Source organism: Spinacia oleracea, chromosome 1, assembly GCF_020520425.1.
Source record: "Spinacia oleracea cultivar Varoflay chromosome 1, BTI_SOV_V1, whole genome shotgun sequence".
In the NCBI taxonomy this organism is placed as follows: Eukaryota; Viridiplantae; Streptophyta; class Magnoliopsida; order Caryophyllales; family Amaranthaceae; genus Spinacia; species Spinacia oleracea.
Window position 1 is genome coordinate 7,731,077 of NC_079487.1, and position 20,451 is coordinate 7,751,527.

General features: G+C 40.0%; 1 pseudogene; it reads right to left on the reverse strand.

The window, feature by feature from the left end:
- LOC130462680 (xyloglucan endotransglucosylase protein 1-like) overlaps positions 1 to 20,096 on the reverse strand; it is a 35,943-nt pseudogene extending 15,847 nt beyond the window's left edge.
- Positions 20,097 to 20,451: the final 355 nt, after the last annotated feature.

The following is a 20,451-nucleotide window of genomic DNA, read 5'->3' on the forward strand; positions in this document are numbered from 1 at the left end:
TGGGAGACTGAAGGAAATAATGCCCTTGGTCCAAGTATGCATTCTATGATAAGTCTAATAAATGCGGTTCAGTATTAATTAACAAGTTAATAATTCAGTGAGATCAAGTGAGCTGAATGCCTAGCTAGAGGCCGCTTCAGTTCAAGTGGAATTAATGATATTAATCCACAGCTTACTCTTGACTGAACCCGTAGGGTCACACAAATAGTACGTAAACGGATCAAGTATCTAATGGCATTAGATACTCTATCTATGAATATTCGGAACCGACGGATCTTGGTTTCAGTGGGAGCTAAGATCGTCACAGGCAAGAAATGAATACTCCGGAAACGATGATATTACCGGAAACGGAAATATGGATCGTATCGGAAATATAAATATTATCCAAGTCGTAGATGTTGCCGGAAACGGAAACATGGTACGTGTCGGAAAATATTATCGGAAATGGAAATATTGCCAGAATCGGAAATATTGCCGGAAACGGAAATATTGTCAGAATCGGAAATATTACCGGAATCGGAAAATAATTCCGGAAACGGAAATATTAAATATTTGTTCGAAACGGAAATTAATTCCGGAATCGGAAATATTAAATATTGTTCGTATTGGAAATGAATTCCGGAATCGGAAATGTAATCGGAAGCGCATCGTACGAATAAGCATCGGACGAGGCCTGCCGGACGAGGCCCAGCACGAAGCTAGGCCATCGCCCAGCAAGCCAAGCGCGCCGCACAAACAGCAAGGCCAGGCCCAGCAGGCTGCGCGCAGCGCGCAGCGCGCACAGCGCGCACAGCACGCGCAGCGCACAGCGCGCAGCGCGCGCGGGCGCTGAGTGGGCTGCTGCTCGCGCGCACGCATGAAGCCCATCGTGGCTGTCGTGCGTGTGTGTGCAAGTGTTTGTGTTCGTGCACGTTTCCTAAAACATGCAGAGTTCGGTTAATGATTAAATTCCTAATTCTATTTGATAAATTAATTAAATTAGAGTTCTTGTAGGATTCTAGGTTTGATTAATTTGTATCTGAATAGGATTACGATTCCCTTTCCATACCGCTATAAATATGAGGCTAGGGCTCACAATTTATAACACAAGTTTCAAAGTATTCAAAGTGAGTTTTTGAGAGAAAATTCAAACACACATCTTGCTCAAATTGCCGAAATTTTCTAGTACCTTAAGGGCGATTCTAGTTGGTCAATCTTAAGGCGGATCCGGACGTGCTGTGGACTATCTACGGAGGGACGACACTTGGAGTCCTAAAGACTTGTTCTTGTTCGGTTCGGGCGCAGCTAGGGAAGGCACGCAACAAAGAGTATGCATCTAATCTATGCTAAATGATTATGTGTAAATAATATGTTTTCCTGGGTTTATGGTTTTTTCCGCATGATTTATGAATTGTCATATGTATCATAACCTAACAACTTTACCCTTACCACCCGGGGCTAAGCAAACCCCCTCCGTACAAGCCATCTCCTATGACTGCGAAGATTAAGAAGAGGAGTTTCCATGCAATCTGATCTCCACAATATGCAAGCCAGGTTACGAGCGTATGGTTCCAAGCTTTTGCCATCTACTTCCAAGTGCTCAAAATTGGGTGATCCCCGAGCCTAGGGTAACCACCGACATTCAAGAGAACGTCTGTCCACTCACCACCGTGAAGGCTTTAGGATTCTCCGAGTACGATCTCATGCTGAGTGCCCAGCAAACTGTCAAACTCCAGGGTGTCACATACAAAGTCTTGGGAGTCCTTGAGCTGGTTTTCTCCTTTGACACCTATTACGATAATGCTGAGTTCCTGGTAATCGATGTGCCTACTAACTTCGACCTACTATTCGGAGAGCCTTGGTTCGAGGAAATACTAGATGGCCCTTCCTACCCCACCCTCAAAGGTTCAAGCTTCCGAGACACTCTCATCAAGCAAAAGCTAGTTGTACGCTAGGAAAAGGATGAGTGCATTCAAGAATACTACCAGCGATGGGCAATCTCCGCTCGTACAATTCAGCCTGAGCTACCAGAGGGAAAAATGGTGAGAATGTTTCTCTTAGGGCTCAACACTTCATGCAAGGGCAGCTTCGCCGCATTTCCTTACAGCACATGGAACCAAGTCTGGGATCAAGCCCTGAAAATCTGTGCATGCAGTCCCATCTTCGAGGATTATGACGATTACAACGCAGATGTCTGGGAATACCCTGAGAACTATCTTTTCGATTAGTATCTTTGTCCAGGTCCAGAGTCTGTCTTTCAATTTTCGAGTCTAGCAATGAGTCTAAGTGTCTAGAACTAGAGTCTTGCATCAATCAAGTGCCTCTAAAGGCCGAGCTACAAGTCAAAATAGTCGATGTAATGATTGCTGATTTCAATAACACTTCAATTTCTACTTACTCTTCGAGTCCTAATTCAAAATCAAATCCTAATCCACACAACTTTGCTTCACAAGAAACTGACTTTGAATTTCTAAAAGCTATCGGAAATCATGAAAATAGGACGCCCATAATTGAGGAAACAGAAAAAATCAACCTTTCTAACAGCAGTGATTCAAAACTAGTTTCAGAGTATGTAGACATCTTCGCATGGTCCTATCATGATATGCCAGGGGTTGATCCAAGCATCGGTCAGCATATAATTCCCCTTATTCCAGGGGCAAAGCCCATCAAGCAGAAACTCCGTCGCATGAAACCGGATGTTTCCCTCAAAATTCAAGAAGAGATCTCTAAGAAGCTAGAGGTCGGGTTTATTCAAGAGTCAAAGTATCCAGGTCATTCAAGATATTGGGTTCCAAGCAAGTGTCCCAGTTCATTCAAGAGAACATCATATGCAGATACGGTGTTCCTCACAAGTTCATCAACGATCAGAGAACCCATTTCCAAGGAGAATGTGAAGACCCATTCAACAAGTACAAAATTCAAAATTCAAGTTCTATAATCTCTAACCGAGCAAGGTTGTGCCAAGCAAGGCATCTACAATTCCTAAGTATAAAATTCAAGTTCTATAATCTCTAACCGAGCAAGGTTGTGCCAAGCAAGGCATCTACAATTCCAAAGTACAAAATACAAGTTACAAACTCCAAAGGTTCAAGTTCTAAAAACATCTTCAAGCTTCAACCGTACAATCTTCAATACAACAATCCCAACGGACCCATGCTCCGGGAAATTCAACATCATCGCTCTTCACCTTATCGCCCACGAACCAATGAGGCAGTCAAAGCAGCCAACAAGAATGTCAAGACCATCATCATGAAAATGACTACCAATTACAAGGACTGGCCCCAAAAGCTGCATTTCGCATTATGGGGATATCGAACTTCAATTCGCACTTCAACTGGTGTAACTCCGTTCTCATTGGTCTATGGAATGGAAGCAGTACGACCTATCGAGCTGGAGATGTAGGGGAATACAGTTAAACATAATAACATGTGCGGAACAATCCCCAAAGCCAGGAAACATGTATAAAGCACAGATTAAGCATACTTACATTCGAAGGGTGTTTTCCACAATAATCCGTCAACGAACACAAACAAAGAACTCCAATTGTCGTTCCTCTACTTGGTTCACCAACCCGATCAGATCCGTCTTGATAATCGTAGCTTAGACAATTAATCAAGATACTTTGCCTTTTGGGAAGAACTCACTTTGGAGGCACAGAGAGAATTAGGGTTCTCTGTGTCTCTAGGGTTTTGAGTAATCTGAATTGTGATTGTAGTAAGTTGGAAATTAGGTCATAAGGTTATTTACATAACCTTACTAACCGACCAAGCCATAAGGCAAGGCCGGCTAGCAAGCCCGCGCAGCATCACACGGACACGCACAGCGAGCTAGGCTGTGGGCCGCGCTGCTGCTGCTGTGTCGTGGTCTTGGCCCGCGCGCACACAGCTGCTCGGCCATGGGCCAGCGCTGTTGTGTCGCCTTGCATGCTTGCCTAGCGCGCGCGCCCATGGGCCTTGAGTGCTTCGTGCACTCGTCTCGTGGGCCGCTCCTCGTATCCGCGTTTAATATATTTCCGATATATTATTTATCGTTTCGTATACGACGAATCACCGTCGTACGATACGATTTATTCGTTTCGCCTAGCTTACGAATATTCGCGATACGATATACGATTCCGATGCAAGGTCGTATCGTATAATACGTTTCCAACTTAAATCCCGAAAAGCTATTAAATGAATTTCCGATTCATTTAATCCGGTGATCTGTTACGTGTCATTGGTGTGACCTTGTAGGTTCAGTCAAGAGTAAGTTGTGAGTTCAATATCCATTAGAACTCACTGATCGGAAGCATTGCTCCACCTAGCTGTTCCGATCACTTGATCTCACTGAATTAATTGTTCGCAATTAATCTGAACCTTGGTATTAGACTTAATGCACCTTGGGTGAAGGACATATTTCCTTCAATCTCCCACTTGTCATTCAGACAAGTGTGCATCCACATTCCTTTGTCGCTTAGTGTTACTTACTGAACATAAGGTAAGATCCAAGCCATCCTTATTAGGTCCAGAAGTGTTTCTCGGATTACAGAGTTCAACTGTCAAACTTTTGCAGGAGGTTAAGCCTAACCATTCTGAGAACGGCCATGCATTTTACAGTATCTAACTCTCCGAGAGGCCTTGTTACACAACAACTCCATATCCTATCAAAGATAGGAGGACAATCCATTCTTGCAATCTATGAACACTCACTTTGATTCATAGTACGCCCAATAACTGCTTTTATAGCCTCCTTTTACGGTGCGACGTTTAGCTAGTATCAAAGCGAACTAATTCTCAAACGAGCAGACATAATCGCTCATGTTCTGAGGAACGGTTTCTAATCACCATTAATGAGAACTACCTATGACATGACTTTAATCTCTTAAAGCGTTATCATGGTCAATCCGATACAAGATCCAATAAGTATCTATGCAAAAGATTCTGACATCCAGTCACTCTAGTTCAAGAAACAGAACTAAGTAATCTACTTGCAATCTAATCTTCATTAGTCATTGGTCGTCCACCTTTCAATGACCTGGATTAGGGATCCTTTGTGACTTCAGAATTCAAGTTCACTTATGGGTGTTTCTTTGCCAAAGAATCCATCTTGACATCCCATTTGAATGATTTGAATCACATGGACTTATCATTTAATTCTAAACCACAATTAAATGAACTATGAAATATAATTTCATAAATGATAAATGTTTAAACCAAATGCTTACCAATTTGTGGGCCTCTAACCCAAAATCAAGAATTTAATGTTTTATAGATATAGGCCTTTCACCCAATACTTAAAACATTCATGGAACTCAAACTTGATTCCATTTCTGCATATGAATGTTGTGTCTCATTCAATGCAAAGGTTTAGTTTATCATACTTTGCTATCCTTAGCATCTTTTCTATCGAAAGCCTTTCGATGTAAGATGAAAAGATCTTTGAATATGTTTCTAGTATGATCTAGTCTTTTGTTGCTGTTTAGAATGATAATCATATCTAAAATAGAAAATCATCCAGGTAGCAGACTTGTGATCAACCTGAGTTCATTGAAGAACTCCCACTAAAACAATTCCCTTTCATTGCTTCTTAGGCAACAATGAATTCATTTCAATTATGTAGAATTTCAAATGATGCCATCCTTTTGGAATACTCCAACCAGTTCACAGAGATGTGGGAGATACATCTTTCAACTGAGAACTTGGAAACTAATCATCGATTCAGTTTCCCATGCATCACATATGGTTTAGAACCTATGTAACCACCTTTTAATCACGACGCCCAATTGCCCGTGTATGTTTGTGGTTTGCCTAACAACAAGATTCAACTTTTTCTTAGGCAAATGCATGTAGCATCAAAACTTTAGTTATCTTCACTTCCTCTTATCAAGTGCTCATCCTACATGTCCAAATGTATTGGATGTTCTTGATACTGTTCCAATGATCTTTGATCCAGATCAATAGAGATTGGTATAAACTCGTCACGATCCAATGTTCACGAGTTATCTTGGCGATCTATATATCACATTATACATGATTGATTGTAATGCAAAAACCATTCGCATTTTCAAATCCATCCATGTGACTTTTAGCTTTATTCTGTTTCAAGAGATACTGAATCTTGCTAAAATCTTGGCATTGCCATGTGATATAAGGTGAAGGCACCTCTTCAAGGTCCTTCATGCTTAACTTTAGTGATAACAGCCTAGCTTTATACTTAGTTAAAGCATTCATAACTTAGACTTACTCATGTGGGTTGAGAGTCCCTTTTGAGTCTCTCCATTGTGTTTGATTTAGTAATTACTTTTACAGAATCCAAACAACGCTTTAGATCCTATCCAATAAATCTTTAACCCAGTATGTTCTAAGTTCCGCCATGGTTCTAATATTGACAATACTTTCAAATCTAACCATTTGAATGTCATTTTCAATAGAGAGATATGTATCTCATATATAGAACCAATAAACTTGACCTTTCTCCCACTAAACTCCTCATCTATAAGATGATCCATATTTTCATAAAGCTATGATTGCTCAATAGCCTTTTAGACAAATATGGTCCAATTCCCACTTGCATGCTTTAATCTACGAATAGATTTCTTAAGCTTGCTCTTTTATCTAGCATCCAAAACTTTTACATTGTGTGATGTACACAATTCCTTTCTACAAGTCCAATTGAGTAAGGTGTTTCGTTTTCCAATTTCCATATTGCCATATGCAATGATTGCTAGATTTATCCAAAATAGTTCAAGCATTCCGACTTGGTGAAAAAGATTTCAACATTATCAACGCCGTGAAGTTGTTTACAATCTTTAACCACCAATCTAGCTTCTCTTTTGTATGTGTATACAGTATCATCTTTGTATGTTTTGAAAACATGTTTGCAACCAATGGGAGTAAACCCTTTATGCAAATCAACGTTGTATGTTTAGAAAACATGTTTGCAACCAATGGGAGTGAACCCTTTATGCAAATCAACCAAATCATAGATTTGATTCTTCAAGATGAAGGTACTTTGGATGAAATGGCCTCAAACCATTTTGTATGGCCTCGAACCATACTTGGGAATTTTAATTCGTCGTAGCTAACCTGTAAGTCGTATGTTTTTGAAGCACTTTCCAAAGTCTTCATAGTTTTCATTCCTCAAGATATCTATGTATCTATCTTGGTTGAATTCTATATCTTATACGATTTACCTAGGTATTGAACATCAAACGTTAGTGTCTATAAAGACATTACTCAAGTCCTTTGAGTATTAGGATTCTCTTGAAGCACTTCTAAAGTCTTCATGAAGCTCTTCCAAAGGCTTCTAAGTACGGAGCTTTTCCAAAGACTCCTAAGTATCCTACATTTGTTTGTTGCTTGACTCGAAGTCCATTCGAGGTCATTTTTCTCCCACTTGCCTTTTTGGAAATATGATGGTTTCCTAAAAGACATTATCTTAAGCAAGAACCATATGTTCTCGGATTTGTGGTAGAATCAATACCTTTTGTTTCTATGAGTCGCTCATAAAGAAACATATATCTATCCTTGAGTTTGTTTGATGTAAACGCTAACTCCCACTAGGTTTGACAACCCTAGATATATATGTACTGAAAAGATGTACTGAACCGAAGTTCAATCCTTATGACATCTTATCCTTAGCTTTGACAACTTTGTTTAGTGTGAAAGTCACTTGAGAGTACCATTTAGAAACTATATAGGAAAATAGTCGTGATTATAGTTAATCGAAATAGATTCCGATTTCTCCATTTGGACATACCATATTCTTATGGAGCTCCAATTGTCATATTGCCATATAAACAATCTAGATAATCTTTCTTGGCTCATGCAAACATCACCTTGTCCCAGCCTAGATGTTCCAAAATTCTTGCCAAGTTGATTTTATACTCTTTTGTGAATCGCATTAAAGCATTTCACATATTTCACGTTGAGTAAATATATCCATATTTTCTCAAAATCTTGTGAAATAGGTAAGTAATAAAATCCATATTTGGCCCATGAACTTCATTGTCTAGATACTTCTAACAATAGTCCATTCTTATGTCATGTTCAACAAGCAAGACCCACGTGTCTTAAATTAACCAACTTTCAGAAATCCATGCCATGGAATCTTAGAATGTTGACTTGTTGATATGGTCGTATGACATTGCCAAAGATATGTGGAACACAAATCAAAGTGCTTGATTTGAACCTTCTGAAGTTTGAGTGTGAAGAGATTCGTTTGTTTATTAATCAATCATATGACTCAACCCTTAAATGACCATTTCATTCAAATAAACACTTAACGAATGTTTTTGTTTACTTTGAATGTGAGTCTTTCCGTTGTCCAAACAGAAATTGATTGGAACATAATACCATTAAGTTTCAGCCTTTAGAAGGACTTTAAAACAAACATGATGACCTTACAATTAATGTAGCACAACTTTGCTTCATTTCCCACTTGTAGGTCAATAACCAGACTTAGCTCCCGGAATTTGAGTTCTTAACAAGAGTTTAGAACCTCAAGCGGTAATCTAATACCATAGGAGTTTATTTGCTAAGTCGTTTCTCTTTAACACAAACTTTTAGGTAGAAACTGAATATTGAATTCATTTCTTTTGTTCCCCTTTCCTATCCTTTCTAGCACGTTTTCTTATAGTCCTAAAGATTTTATCTTTGCTTGATCTTCTTACTTTGTTATGCGTACAAAGTCCCTTTCTTTTATTCACTTTGAATGACCGCATCCAACGAGTCTAGTTCATTGTCGAATCAAAAGAAAATTGGTTGTTAACCATTGGTTATACATGAGTCTTTAACTCAATACTTCATTATTTCAAAACTACCCAGTATTCTGAATATATGAGGTCCAATTGGTCTACCATTCAAATTCTAGTTTGAAAACAACCATGAAGATCACTATAAGAAAATAGCATTCAAGATACGCTCTCACTCTCCTTTTGTTTGAGAATCGCTCTCAAAAATAGTTACCAATCGATCGAGGAAATATCGCAGTTCTATTGTCCGAACGCAATAAGGTTGAAGATTGACTATTCTACAAAATGAACTAGCAAAGAAAACAGTTATCATACTTTAATAACTTGAAATAAAAGCATTCACGCAATCATCAAAGCTATTAAACATTTCATTCATGCAAAAAATAAAACATGGTCCAAAATGAATGAAATGATTCCAAGACCCCAAAAGTCCTAAATCCTTAAGCAGCTTTAGCATGTCTTAAGTAGTTTAAGATTTTAGGTAAGCAAAACCTATTTCTAGTAATCTCCAAATTACTCTTGGTTAATAAATTAATGCCATAATTTATCCCATTGCCACAACATAATGCCATTGTTGTTTGAGTTGTAACCACAATCAACGTGCTCCTTTAGGACGCCTTACCACCTAAGTCAACTAAAATAGCACCTCGCTTTAGCGTAAACCTACTATCTTAGATCCCTAGATTTTTGTAAGTGCTTGATTTGGAAGGCAATTTTTAAACTCAATATTACTTTGGACCTAGTTGTTTCTATGTTGGTTCGATTATTTAGTGAACTCAATCTAATCGAGTCATAAGAAACAACCTGTTCATGGAAAGCATACATACATTCATACATTCACGCATAATATACATATTAAATTGCATAAATAATTGGTGATCTAGTATGGCCCAAAACATCTTGTCTTGAAGCATCCAATCTTCATCACCTCCTTGTTAGCTTGGCATCGTCTTGAATCTTCGTTCAAATGCTAACTTAAAGTTCTAAACTTAGAAATACTTGAAAATAATAAAATTACATCAAAATTTCCATGGTACGCAGACCATATTTAAAACTTTACATTCAAAGATAGAACGGTGCGCAGACCGTATTTAACTATCCTAAATTTGGCCATACTAGTCACTTGGAGTACCTGCATTGCATAAAATATATATTCTACGCATTCACCCATTCGTATGCTAAAACGAATGGCCCATGTAAATATGCAAGTATTTACGTGAATTAATTAAAATTCACGTTCACATAAACGCGTCCTGAAATATTAATCAATTTCCAAATTATTAATCCTTAGACTTTATTCTAATTAAAATTGAATTTAATTAAAATAATGCGACCTACGAAACAATTAAAATAATTATTTCATTTTAATTTCATTTAGTGGCTCCCACTCAAACCAATAATTATTCCGGATAATTAATTATGAAATATTAAATTAAAACTCGCGGCCCGGCCCAAGCAAATAAAATATTAAATTAAATATCCCGTTAGCCCAAATTAATGCAAATATACGAAGCTCAACTAATTAAACGATTCAAAAAAAAGTTCAATTAAACGGCCTAGGCTTGCGCCCAGCCCGTCGTGCGAGAGGCCCAAGAGCACACGAGCACTGCCCGCGCGCCCCTGCCCATCGTGCGAGAGGCCTAGGAGCACACGAGCACTGCCCGCACGCCCCGCCCCATCGCTCGCGCCCCAACGCTCGCGCGCACGCATCGCGTACCCGCAGCCTAGCTGCCCCTGCGCTGCGTGTGTGTTGTGCGTCGAGTGTGCTGGATGTCCCAAGCCTTGTGCTTGCTTCGTCGCAGCCCCGCAAGCAACATGTCTGCCCCTGCCTTGCCTAGCGCGCACGAGGCACGCAGCCTTGTGCTGATGCCCGTGTCGCATGGCGCGGCGAGCACAATGGCCTCGTATGGCTCGACGAGCCATACTTCCATCATGCCCATGTTCGTGTTTTTGGTTCGTAAAACGGACCAACTTAATTAAAATTAAATTTAATTCACGAACTTGCATTAATTTTATTTTTCAAAAAAAAAGGTTACGATTTAATTTTTTTTTGAAAAACAACGATTTTTAACGATTTAATAAACTTTAACGACAATCCAATTTCGTAAAATTAATAAATCAAGGGCTAACAATATTCAAACTTTTAAGAACGATCGAATCAACTTTAAATTTTGAACATTTAATTAATAAAATCCGAAACTTTATATCGTTCGTAAACAATTAAATTTCAGATTATTAATAATTTGGTTTAAGTGCGATTAAAATTAACGAAGCCATTCAAAATTTTAATCCAATAATTTTTAAAATTAGCCACTGACCCATGAAATTATATCCCCTTCCCCAATTAACCGAATTATTAATCCAAAATTAATTAAAATTCAATTAGGGTTGTAAATTTTACGAATTGGGGAAAGGCAAAATTAGGGTTTATACTTATCGGAAAAATCTGAAATTATTTCCATAGATCAAGCATGTACCCATCAACATTGTGTCAGAATTTCAAGCAATTCCGAGTCGTTTCGGTCGACCTTTTAATTGAATTACTGTCCGACATATTTAATTTTTAATAAAAAATTAACAAAAACGCCCAAAAACTGATGCTTCGAGTCCTGTTTTCGCAATTCTATTCCCATGATTTGATCTTAGAAAATCGATTTCCATCAGATTAGGGTTTTAAAAATCGAAAAAGCGAATATTTTTGATTTCGGAACTGCCAATTTCGCAATTAATCCCATAATTCGAAAAAATTCCGAAAAATCAACAAAAAATCCAAAAATTTCGACAATGCAAAAACAATAATAATCATACTAATTCATGCTTTGAATACATAAGGCTCATGATACCACTGTAGGGGAATACAGTTAAACATAATAACATGTGCGGAACAATCCCCAAAGCCAGGAAACATGTATAAAGCACAGATTAAGCATACTTACATTCGAAGCGTGTCTTTCACAATAATCCGTCAACGAACACGAACAAAGAACTCCAATTGTCGTTCCTCTACTTGGTTCACCGACACGATCAGATCCGTCTTGATAATCGTAGCTTAGACAATTAATCAAGATACTTTGCCTTTTGGGAAGAACTCACTTTGGAGGCACAGAGAGAATTAGGGTTCTCTGTGTCTCTAGGGTTTTGAGTAATCTGAATTGTGATTGCAGTAAGTTGGAAATTAGGTCATAAGGTTATTTACATAACCTTACTAACCGACCAAGCCATAAGGCAAGGCCGGCTAGCAAGCCCGCGCAGCATCACACGGACACGCACAGCGAGCTGGGTCGTGGGCCGCGCTGCTGCTGCTGTGTCGTGGTCTTGGCCCGCGCGCACACACAGCTGCTCGGCCATGGGCCAGCGCTGTTGTGTCGCCTTGCTTGCTTGCCTAGCGCGCGCGCCCATGGGCCTTGAGTGCTTCGTGCACTCGGCTCGTGGGCCGCTCCTCGTATCCGCGTTTAATATATTTCCAATATATTATTTATCTATTCGTATACGACGAATCACCGTCGTACGATACGATTTATTCGTTTCGCCTAGCTTACGAATATTCGCGATACGATATACGATTCCGATGCAAGGTCGTATCGTATAATACGTTTCCAACTTAAATGCCGAAAAGCTATTAAATGAATTTCCGATTCATTTAATCCGGTGATCTGTTACGTGTCATTGGTGTGACCTTGTAGGTTCAGTCAAGAGTAAGTTGTGAGTTCAATATCCATTAGAACTCACTGATCGGAAGCATTGCTCCAGCTAGCTGTTCCGATGACTTGATCTCACTGAATTAATTGTTCGCAATTAATCTGAACCTTGGTACGTATTAGACTTAATGCACCTTGGGTGAAGGACATATTTCCTTCAGGAGATACCTACTCTAAGGATAGTCCTCGAAAGCAAAATCCCAGAAGCTGCATGGGTACAAGCAAGATATGACGAGCTAGTCATGCTCGACGAGCGACGGCTTCAAGCCGCTCACCATGTACAAGTCTACCAGCGCCGAGTGGCCAGACATTTCAACAAAAGGGTCAGAACCCGAAACATCAAGGAAGGCGAGCTTGTCCTGAAAGCCCTTCGCAAAAGCACCATGGACCCAAGGGGAAAATTCAAACCCAACTGGGCAGGCCCATACATTGTCAAGAAAATCCTCTCAGGGGGAGCAGGCGAACTAACATACATCGACGGAACAGAATTCAGATCTCTTACCAACCTCGATCAACTCAAGAAGTTCTATGTCTAAGTTCCATGTTCAAATTCATGAATCCAAATTCAGGTCTTGTAAGGTAGTCAGAACTACGTCCGGCCTGATTCCCTAACGGGACACGTAGGCAACCTCATTTCGAGGCCCGGCCACTTTAATACAAAAAAAATTCAAAATTTCCTCAATTAAGGGCATCCTAAAAATCAAATCAAATTTCAAAGTTCAATTATTGTTATTCCAAATGTGCCAATTCAAAGCAAAGCATGTTCAAGCGGAATTTAACACGATAACTCTTTATTTGGGCCCTAAGGCCTTCAAAGCTAATTCAAATACAAAGTCAGGATCAAGTGAAGCAAAGTTCAAAAGTCTTTTCACTTCCTAAACATATTTTCCAAACACATCTTTCTAAACACATCTTCCAAACACATTCTAAACACAATTCCTTCCAATACAATTTCAAACACATTTAGCCTACAAAGATCTAAGGTCGGGCGACTATGCTCTCGAGTCTTGGCACCTTGAGTACTATCCCCTGGCTCCTCCCGCAATCAATCATCAATCTTCCCCTTGCCCAAGCGGCGGGAGAAGGAACTTGCAAGCCTTCCAAGACGGGAGGACGACGAACCTCCTTTGGATTCCGAACGGTCAAGCACCGGATGAGCCACACTCCCGTCACCTTCCTCATAGTCAGTTGATGCAGGACGGCTAGCTCTAGAACCTCGGACTCTAGCTGGTCCTGAGAAAGAAATGTCCCTCTGGCCTAGGCCTCTCATCCATACAATGTACCCCGCAGACAGAGTAACTGGCTCAGGTGGGAAATAGATATTCAAGAATGGTTTGGCGACCCAATACCGCCTCCAAACTTCAAGTCGATTTGCATTCAGCGCAGCAGGTCTCGGGTTCTCTTCAATACAGTCCGGCATCTCCTGTTTCAAGCCATATTGTCTCATCACTCGAGCAGGCGAGTAGAAAACCAGCATTGTGAGGCTTGGCACCCTCAAAGCAGTAGAACCAAGGGCATGTCTCATAGCAGCAATTCCCCACCAAGGAACTACCCACCTTATACAAGATTCAATCCCAGAGAGTGCGCATCTCCACTCATCCAATGAAAGCCGACCATACACCATGGGCCTCACGGTGAATCCTCTTCTATTGTAGCTCGCCATGTTCTCCGGTGGTGCCACCAACATGATCCTCTCCATAAGCCAAACCTTGGGGAGTATACAAGAAGCGCATTTCAAAATTCAACATTCAAAATTCAAATACAAGTACAAAATTCAAAATACAAGAAGGCTCCAGATCATTACTTGGAGTAATACCGGACTTCCCGACGGCAATGAAGAGGGGTCCGACTTCAGCATGTCAAGGCCCATCAATGTTTCGCCAATCACGAGCGGCATTGGGTCCCGACCATTAGCAAACTGCTCTACAATCTCAATTAGGGAGGCATCGCCATTGCCAAACCCCTGCTTCGAAAAGAGGAAGCGAGCAAATATACAAAAACTCAAGGCTCTCAAGCGGAAAACTTTGGGAACATCAAGCCCAGCAAAGTAGGTGACAAAGAGGGACAAATCCACCCCTCTTCCATATACAACAGCACCCAAAAGTGGGGGCTTCTGGCCCAAATACCTTTCAAAGCTCAAGAAAAAGTGTTCTTCAACACTAGGCATGCATGGCTCCAGCATCATGGGCCACCCCAATATGGCACTAAATTCCTCAGGGAGGGGACATACCTCATTATTTCTAAAGCGGAAGACATGATGATTCGGGTCCCAAGCCTCCAGAGCAGCAAGAATGAAGTGCAAATCCAATTTTACAAACCGGAAAGAGACGAGCACCCTAAGAAGCATGCCATTAAGCTCCCTTTTCTCCAACTTTCCTAGCGAACCAAGCTACGAGTTCAAGGCACCTTCAAAGGACACATCCATATTTTATTTTCGAGAGGAAGCAGTATGCAATGATAAAAGGGAAGGATTGATACAAGAAATGATCCGAAATGCTCCCTATTTATACAAGAATTAGCTTGCACGACAGCTCACAGGCGCCAGGCGCCAAGACCGCGCTAAGCGCAGGGAGCCTGCATCAAAAGACGAGGCCACCGTCCTCTCTTATGACTCCAAGTACACACTCTTTAGTGTTTCGGACAGCAGAGTACAACCTCCATTATTCAAGATTCCAAAGCCGCAAGCTGCGCAATTTCAAAGCAGTCCAGATCAACGCTTCGGGCAGATTTTAGATCAATTTTTTCTTTCAAAATTCAAGCATTCTAGTCCTAGTTCGGCGTCCTAAGTCGAGTCTGCATGTGCATAAGCAAGAGTTGAATATACTTTGACTTGCGCTTTTCCTAACCAAAAAACCTCAGTCAAAGTGGGGGCTTATAGTGGGTACATACACCCGAAAAAATGGGCAAATTTTTTTCAAAATTTTTCGCAAAATTGTCATGCATGCATATAGCTACAAAATTTCAAGGCACACACAACGCATACAATTTCAAGCATTCAAACATACAAAAGCCAATCTTCAAATTTTACAAACCAATTCAAGTTCAAAACCATACAAACCATACAAAAATTCAAGTTTCAAACCATACAAACACAATACAATCCAGCCTATACAAAATCAACCCAGGCAAGCTGGAACTCGCTACCATGCAGGGTCAGTCTGAGTCATCATCAGCGGTGACGTCAACTTCCAAAATCCAATTTCAAAATCCAAGTTCAATCTCAATTAGTGGACTATCCCATTGGTCTTACTAGGCCTTTTCCACTCAAAATCATATAAGGCAAGTCAAATTCGGGCGCCGACCCACAAAACCGAGCATGCCGGGCCCCGTTTCGTAAAACCAGAATTCAAAAACCCGAGAAAGGCTTGTTTTTAGACGCAAATTCAAGTCTTAACCTCCAAGCAAACACTATAAGCCAAACATCGTACTATTCGTACGAAGGTACACCCATACAAGACAAATCAAGGACGGCATCTTTCCGTCCTTTTTGGCGGCATTCAGGCCACGTCAGCAGCGCACAGCGCTGGCCGGGCGCCAGGCGCTGGCGTGTGCTGGCGTTTTGCACCATTCCCTCCTATAAATACCCCTCATTTGCATAGAAAAAGGGGGGAGCACAACACATACAACGTCGTAATTTCGACATTACTCCTCACAATACAAACTCAAAAACTCCTCAAAAACACATACAAAATTCCTAAATTCAAAAGAAATTGGGAGCTCGTGCCTAAGCCTAACTAGGTAAATCCGAATCCCATTTCAATCCATCATGCTATTTTGATTTCAAATGATTAGCAAGTTGGTGTTTTTTGCCATAAAAAACACCACTAGCAACAATCATACATGCTTTTTCAAAAATACAAACTTTTTCAAAATACAAAATACAAACTTTCAAAATTCAAGGATGTTCAAAGTTGCTTACATTCGTCTCTTTGAACTAGAATCACCTTCAAGTGTGGAGTAATCAAAGATGACACCTTTTTATCATTTAAAGGTTTAGTCTTTTGAGATTCAAGACTCCATTTTTCAATATACAAGTTCAAGTTTTCAAATTTCAAGATCCCACCATGTTTAGGGTTGTTCATAACTACCTCTCTAAACTAGGATCATTTCAAGTTCAAATTTCAATCATTTCAAGTTCAAACATTTCAATATTCAAGCTTTCAATTTCAAGTTTAATATGAAAAATCTAGGATATTTGGGTTGAGCAACCTCTCACAAGTTGAGATTTTTGGCTTTGAATTCGTGTCGGGCGCACTTATTTTTAAGGAGCCGCTTGGCGTTCGAATCTCATGTGCCCAAGTAAAAAATTCAATTATGCACCTTTCAATATCGCAATTTCAATACCGCACCTTTCAATATCGCACTTTCAATATCGCACTTTCAATACCGCAATTTCAATACCGCAAGTTCAATTTTGCACTTTCAATTCCGCACCTTTATTTGCCTAGTCCATTTCTGGGCAATGTGGACCTACTCCCTAGTCCTTTTCTAGGGGGTCTTGTATTTACTAATTTCGCACATTATTTAGTATTGTGATGTTGCTTTATGTGCTTTATCGCTTTCATCACCAACATGCTAAATACAACAAAATACAAGGGTTACATCACGCTTAACGAAGATATTTTTGGACAAACCGGCCTTAGGTTCCTTAAATCAATCTTTAAAGCAAAGTGACCACCGTACAATTAGAAATTCTATTTTGCTCTAAATTTCAAACCCACATAGTCTAATCTTAGGGTTTATTTTCGAAATAATGTTGTGCCAACGTACTTTAATATTTTTAAAGCTCGCCGAATAAGCATTTTCGTTCCCGAGCCCGGATCTCACCCATCCGTTTCAAGGATTCAAGGCCTTATCCAAAAATAGAGTCATTTTTGCGGTCTTCCCAAACGGGACCTAAAATAAAGTTTGGTGGCGACTCCTTCGAGGTGCAAAAACAATTCAACGGTTCTCTAAACGAACCGCCGCGTGCCAACCCCCCCCCCCCCCCCCCCCTTGTAGGAACGGGAAAAAAAACACCCCCTACAATAGTGGAGTATTTTTTAATATAGTTAGTGGGAAATGTGTAAGGGTGGGAAGTGGTGAGTGGAGGGTGTGTATTTTTAAATGATTTTTTTAGGGAGTAGGGGTGTAGGTGGGGTAGTAGGTAAGTGTGAGAAATAATATAATATTGGTAAAGATTTCCATTTATAGAAGCGGTGCAAATATTAAGGGACGGCCCGAAAAGGAAAGCGATGCGAGTATTAAGGGACGGAGGGAGTACTATTTTAGCATGAATTATTAATCTATGCGCGCATAAAAGACTAGTAATAATGTAATCAAACATATTATGTTTGTTGGGTTACACTTACATGATGAGTTTTGGGTTCCAAACAATGGAATAGGTGTGGAAGTTTTGTGATGGGTCGAACCAAAGGTGGAATTGTTGCTCCCTGTTGCCTTGCCCTTGGTTGAACACATTGGCATAGAAAACGTTAGACGACTAGAATGCAAGATGACTAGTAGTTCTGTTTCTTGAACTATGTGGACATGGCAATATCGTAATCATTTACATAGATACTTACTTTGGGAAGACTATTTCGGACAGACCTATGAAACTTTACTATAAGAGATGAAAATCTGTCATAAGTAAATTTTATTAAAATTATTAGACACTAAATCCTCAATACCTGAGTGATTTGAGATTACTTGTTTGAGAACTGCTTACTTTGACGTTGTCAACCGTCGCACCGTAAAAGGTGGCTATAAAGGCAACGCTCAAGTAATCACCTATTAAACGAAGTCTAATTTCAAGATCACAAGATTGGGATTGTCCTCCCATAAATCGGGATGAGATGCTAAAAGTTGTACAAGGCCACTCGGAGAGCTAGAAACTGTAAAATGCATGGCCGTGCTCAGATGAATCATAGGCTATGATTATCTGTTTATTTGATCAGTTGAACTCTGAAACCGAGAAACACCTCTGGACATAATAAGGATGACAACTCTTATCTTATGTTCAAGAGCAAGCATCGAGCGACAAAGGAATTAGGAAATGCACACTTGTCCCTAAGGACAAGTGTGAGACTGAAGGAAATAATGCCTTTGGTCCAAGTATGCATTCAATGATAAGTTTAATAAATGCGGTTCAGTATTAATTAACAAGTTAATAAATTCAGTGAGATCAAGTGAGCTGAATGCCTAGCTAGAGGCCGCTTCAGTTCAAGTGGAATTAATGATATTAATCCACAACTTACTCTTGACTGAACCCGTAGGGTCACACAAATATTACGTAAACGGATCAAGTATTTAATGGCATTAAATACTCCATCTATGGATATTCGGAATCGACGAATCTTGGTTTCGGTGGGAGCTGAGATCGTCAAAGGTAAACAATGAATACACCGGAAACGATGATATTGCCGGAAACGGAAATATGGATCGTATCGGAAATATAAATATTATCCAAGTCGTAGATGTTACCGGAAACGGAATCATGGTACGTATCGGAAAATATTATCGGAAATGGAAATATTGCCGGAATCTGAAATATTGCCTGAAACAGAAATATTGTCGGAATCGGAAATATTATTGGAAATCGGAAAATAATTCCGGAAACGGAAATATTAAATATTTGTTTGAAACGGAAATTAATTCCGGAATCGGAAATGTTAAATATTGTTCGTATCGGAAATGAATTCCGGAATCGGGAAATTAATCGGAAGCGCATCGTACGAATAAGCATCGGACGAGACTTGCTAGACGAAGGCCCACCACGAAGCCAGGCCCGCATCCAGCAAGCCAAGCGCCCAACACAACGCAGCCAAGGCCACGCCAGGCCCAGCGCAAGGCCAGGCGCAGCAAGGCCATGGCGCACGCGCGGGGGTGGGCTGACGCTCGTGGGCTGCGAGCTGCGCCTGCTCGTGTGGGCCGCAAGGCTTGCGCGGGCTGTGCGTTGCTCGTGCTTGTGCAACGTTTGTGTTCGATATGAATCCTAGCTAATAGAATTCGTTCCATGATTAATTCCTAATCCTAATAGATAGAATTAGTTTAAAAGAGTTTTAATAAAATTCTAATTAACTTAATTAGTATCCTAATAGGATTCTAAATCCTTTTCCATAGCCCTATAAATATGTGCCTAGGTTCACAATTCATGGACGAGTTTTTAAGTATTCAGAGTGACATTTTGAGAGAAAAATTCAGTCATAATATTGCCCATATTAGCCGAAAATCTTAAGTACCTTAAGCGCGATTCTAGTTGGTCAATCTTAAGGCGGATCTGGACGTGCTGTGGACTTTCTACGGAGGGACGACACTTGGAGTCCTAAAGACTTGTTCTTGTTCGGTTCGGGCGCAGCTAGGGAGGGCACGCTACCATGCGTATGCATCCTAGACTAATTATATGATTATGTGCAATTAATATGAATCCTGACATATAGGTTTTTCCGCATGATTTATGTTGTTCATATGTATCATAACCTAACAACAATCCCATTAGTGGGCCTTCTACCAGCCGACCATAAGGGGAAAGGGATTGAGAATTAATTATCCTAATTAACCTAGAACTCTAATATTAAATTATTGATATAATATTAGGTTTTACGAACAACAGGTTAATCGAGAACTTTAAAACAAAAAAACCCAAAACTTCTCCCCTTGGAAACGCCGCTTATACTACCACCAAAATCAAGAGAAGTTTTCTCTTCCATTCTAGCAGACGTTGGTGTTCAACTAGTGTTCGTGGACTAAATAGAGGAGCAACAAAGGGGCTCTCAAATCTTCAAAGCTTGCATACAAAGGGGAGAAAACTTTACAAATGTCATTATTTCCCAATCACAAATCTGATTCGTATTATTATTATGCATGTGATCTTATGATAAATGTTAAGAAATTATTTCCTGAAATTCCGCTTTATGCATCTATAGAATCCTACAAACTTGACATTTTTGCTCGTGTGAGAGATTTTGGTTGTCAAACACGGGAGGTTTTTAATGGATATATGGTTGCAAGAAGTAAGTTATTATTATTCCTTCGCGGTCTCTTCGCAGATTAGCTATCAATCAA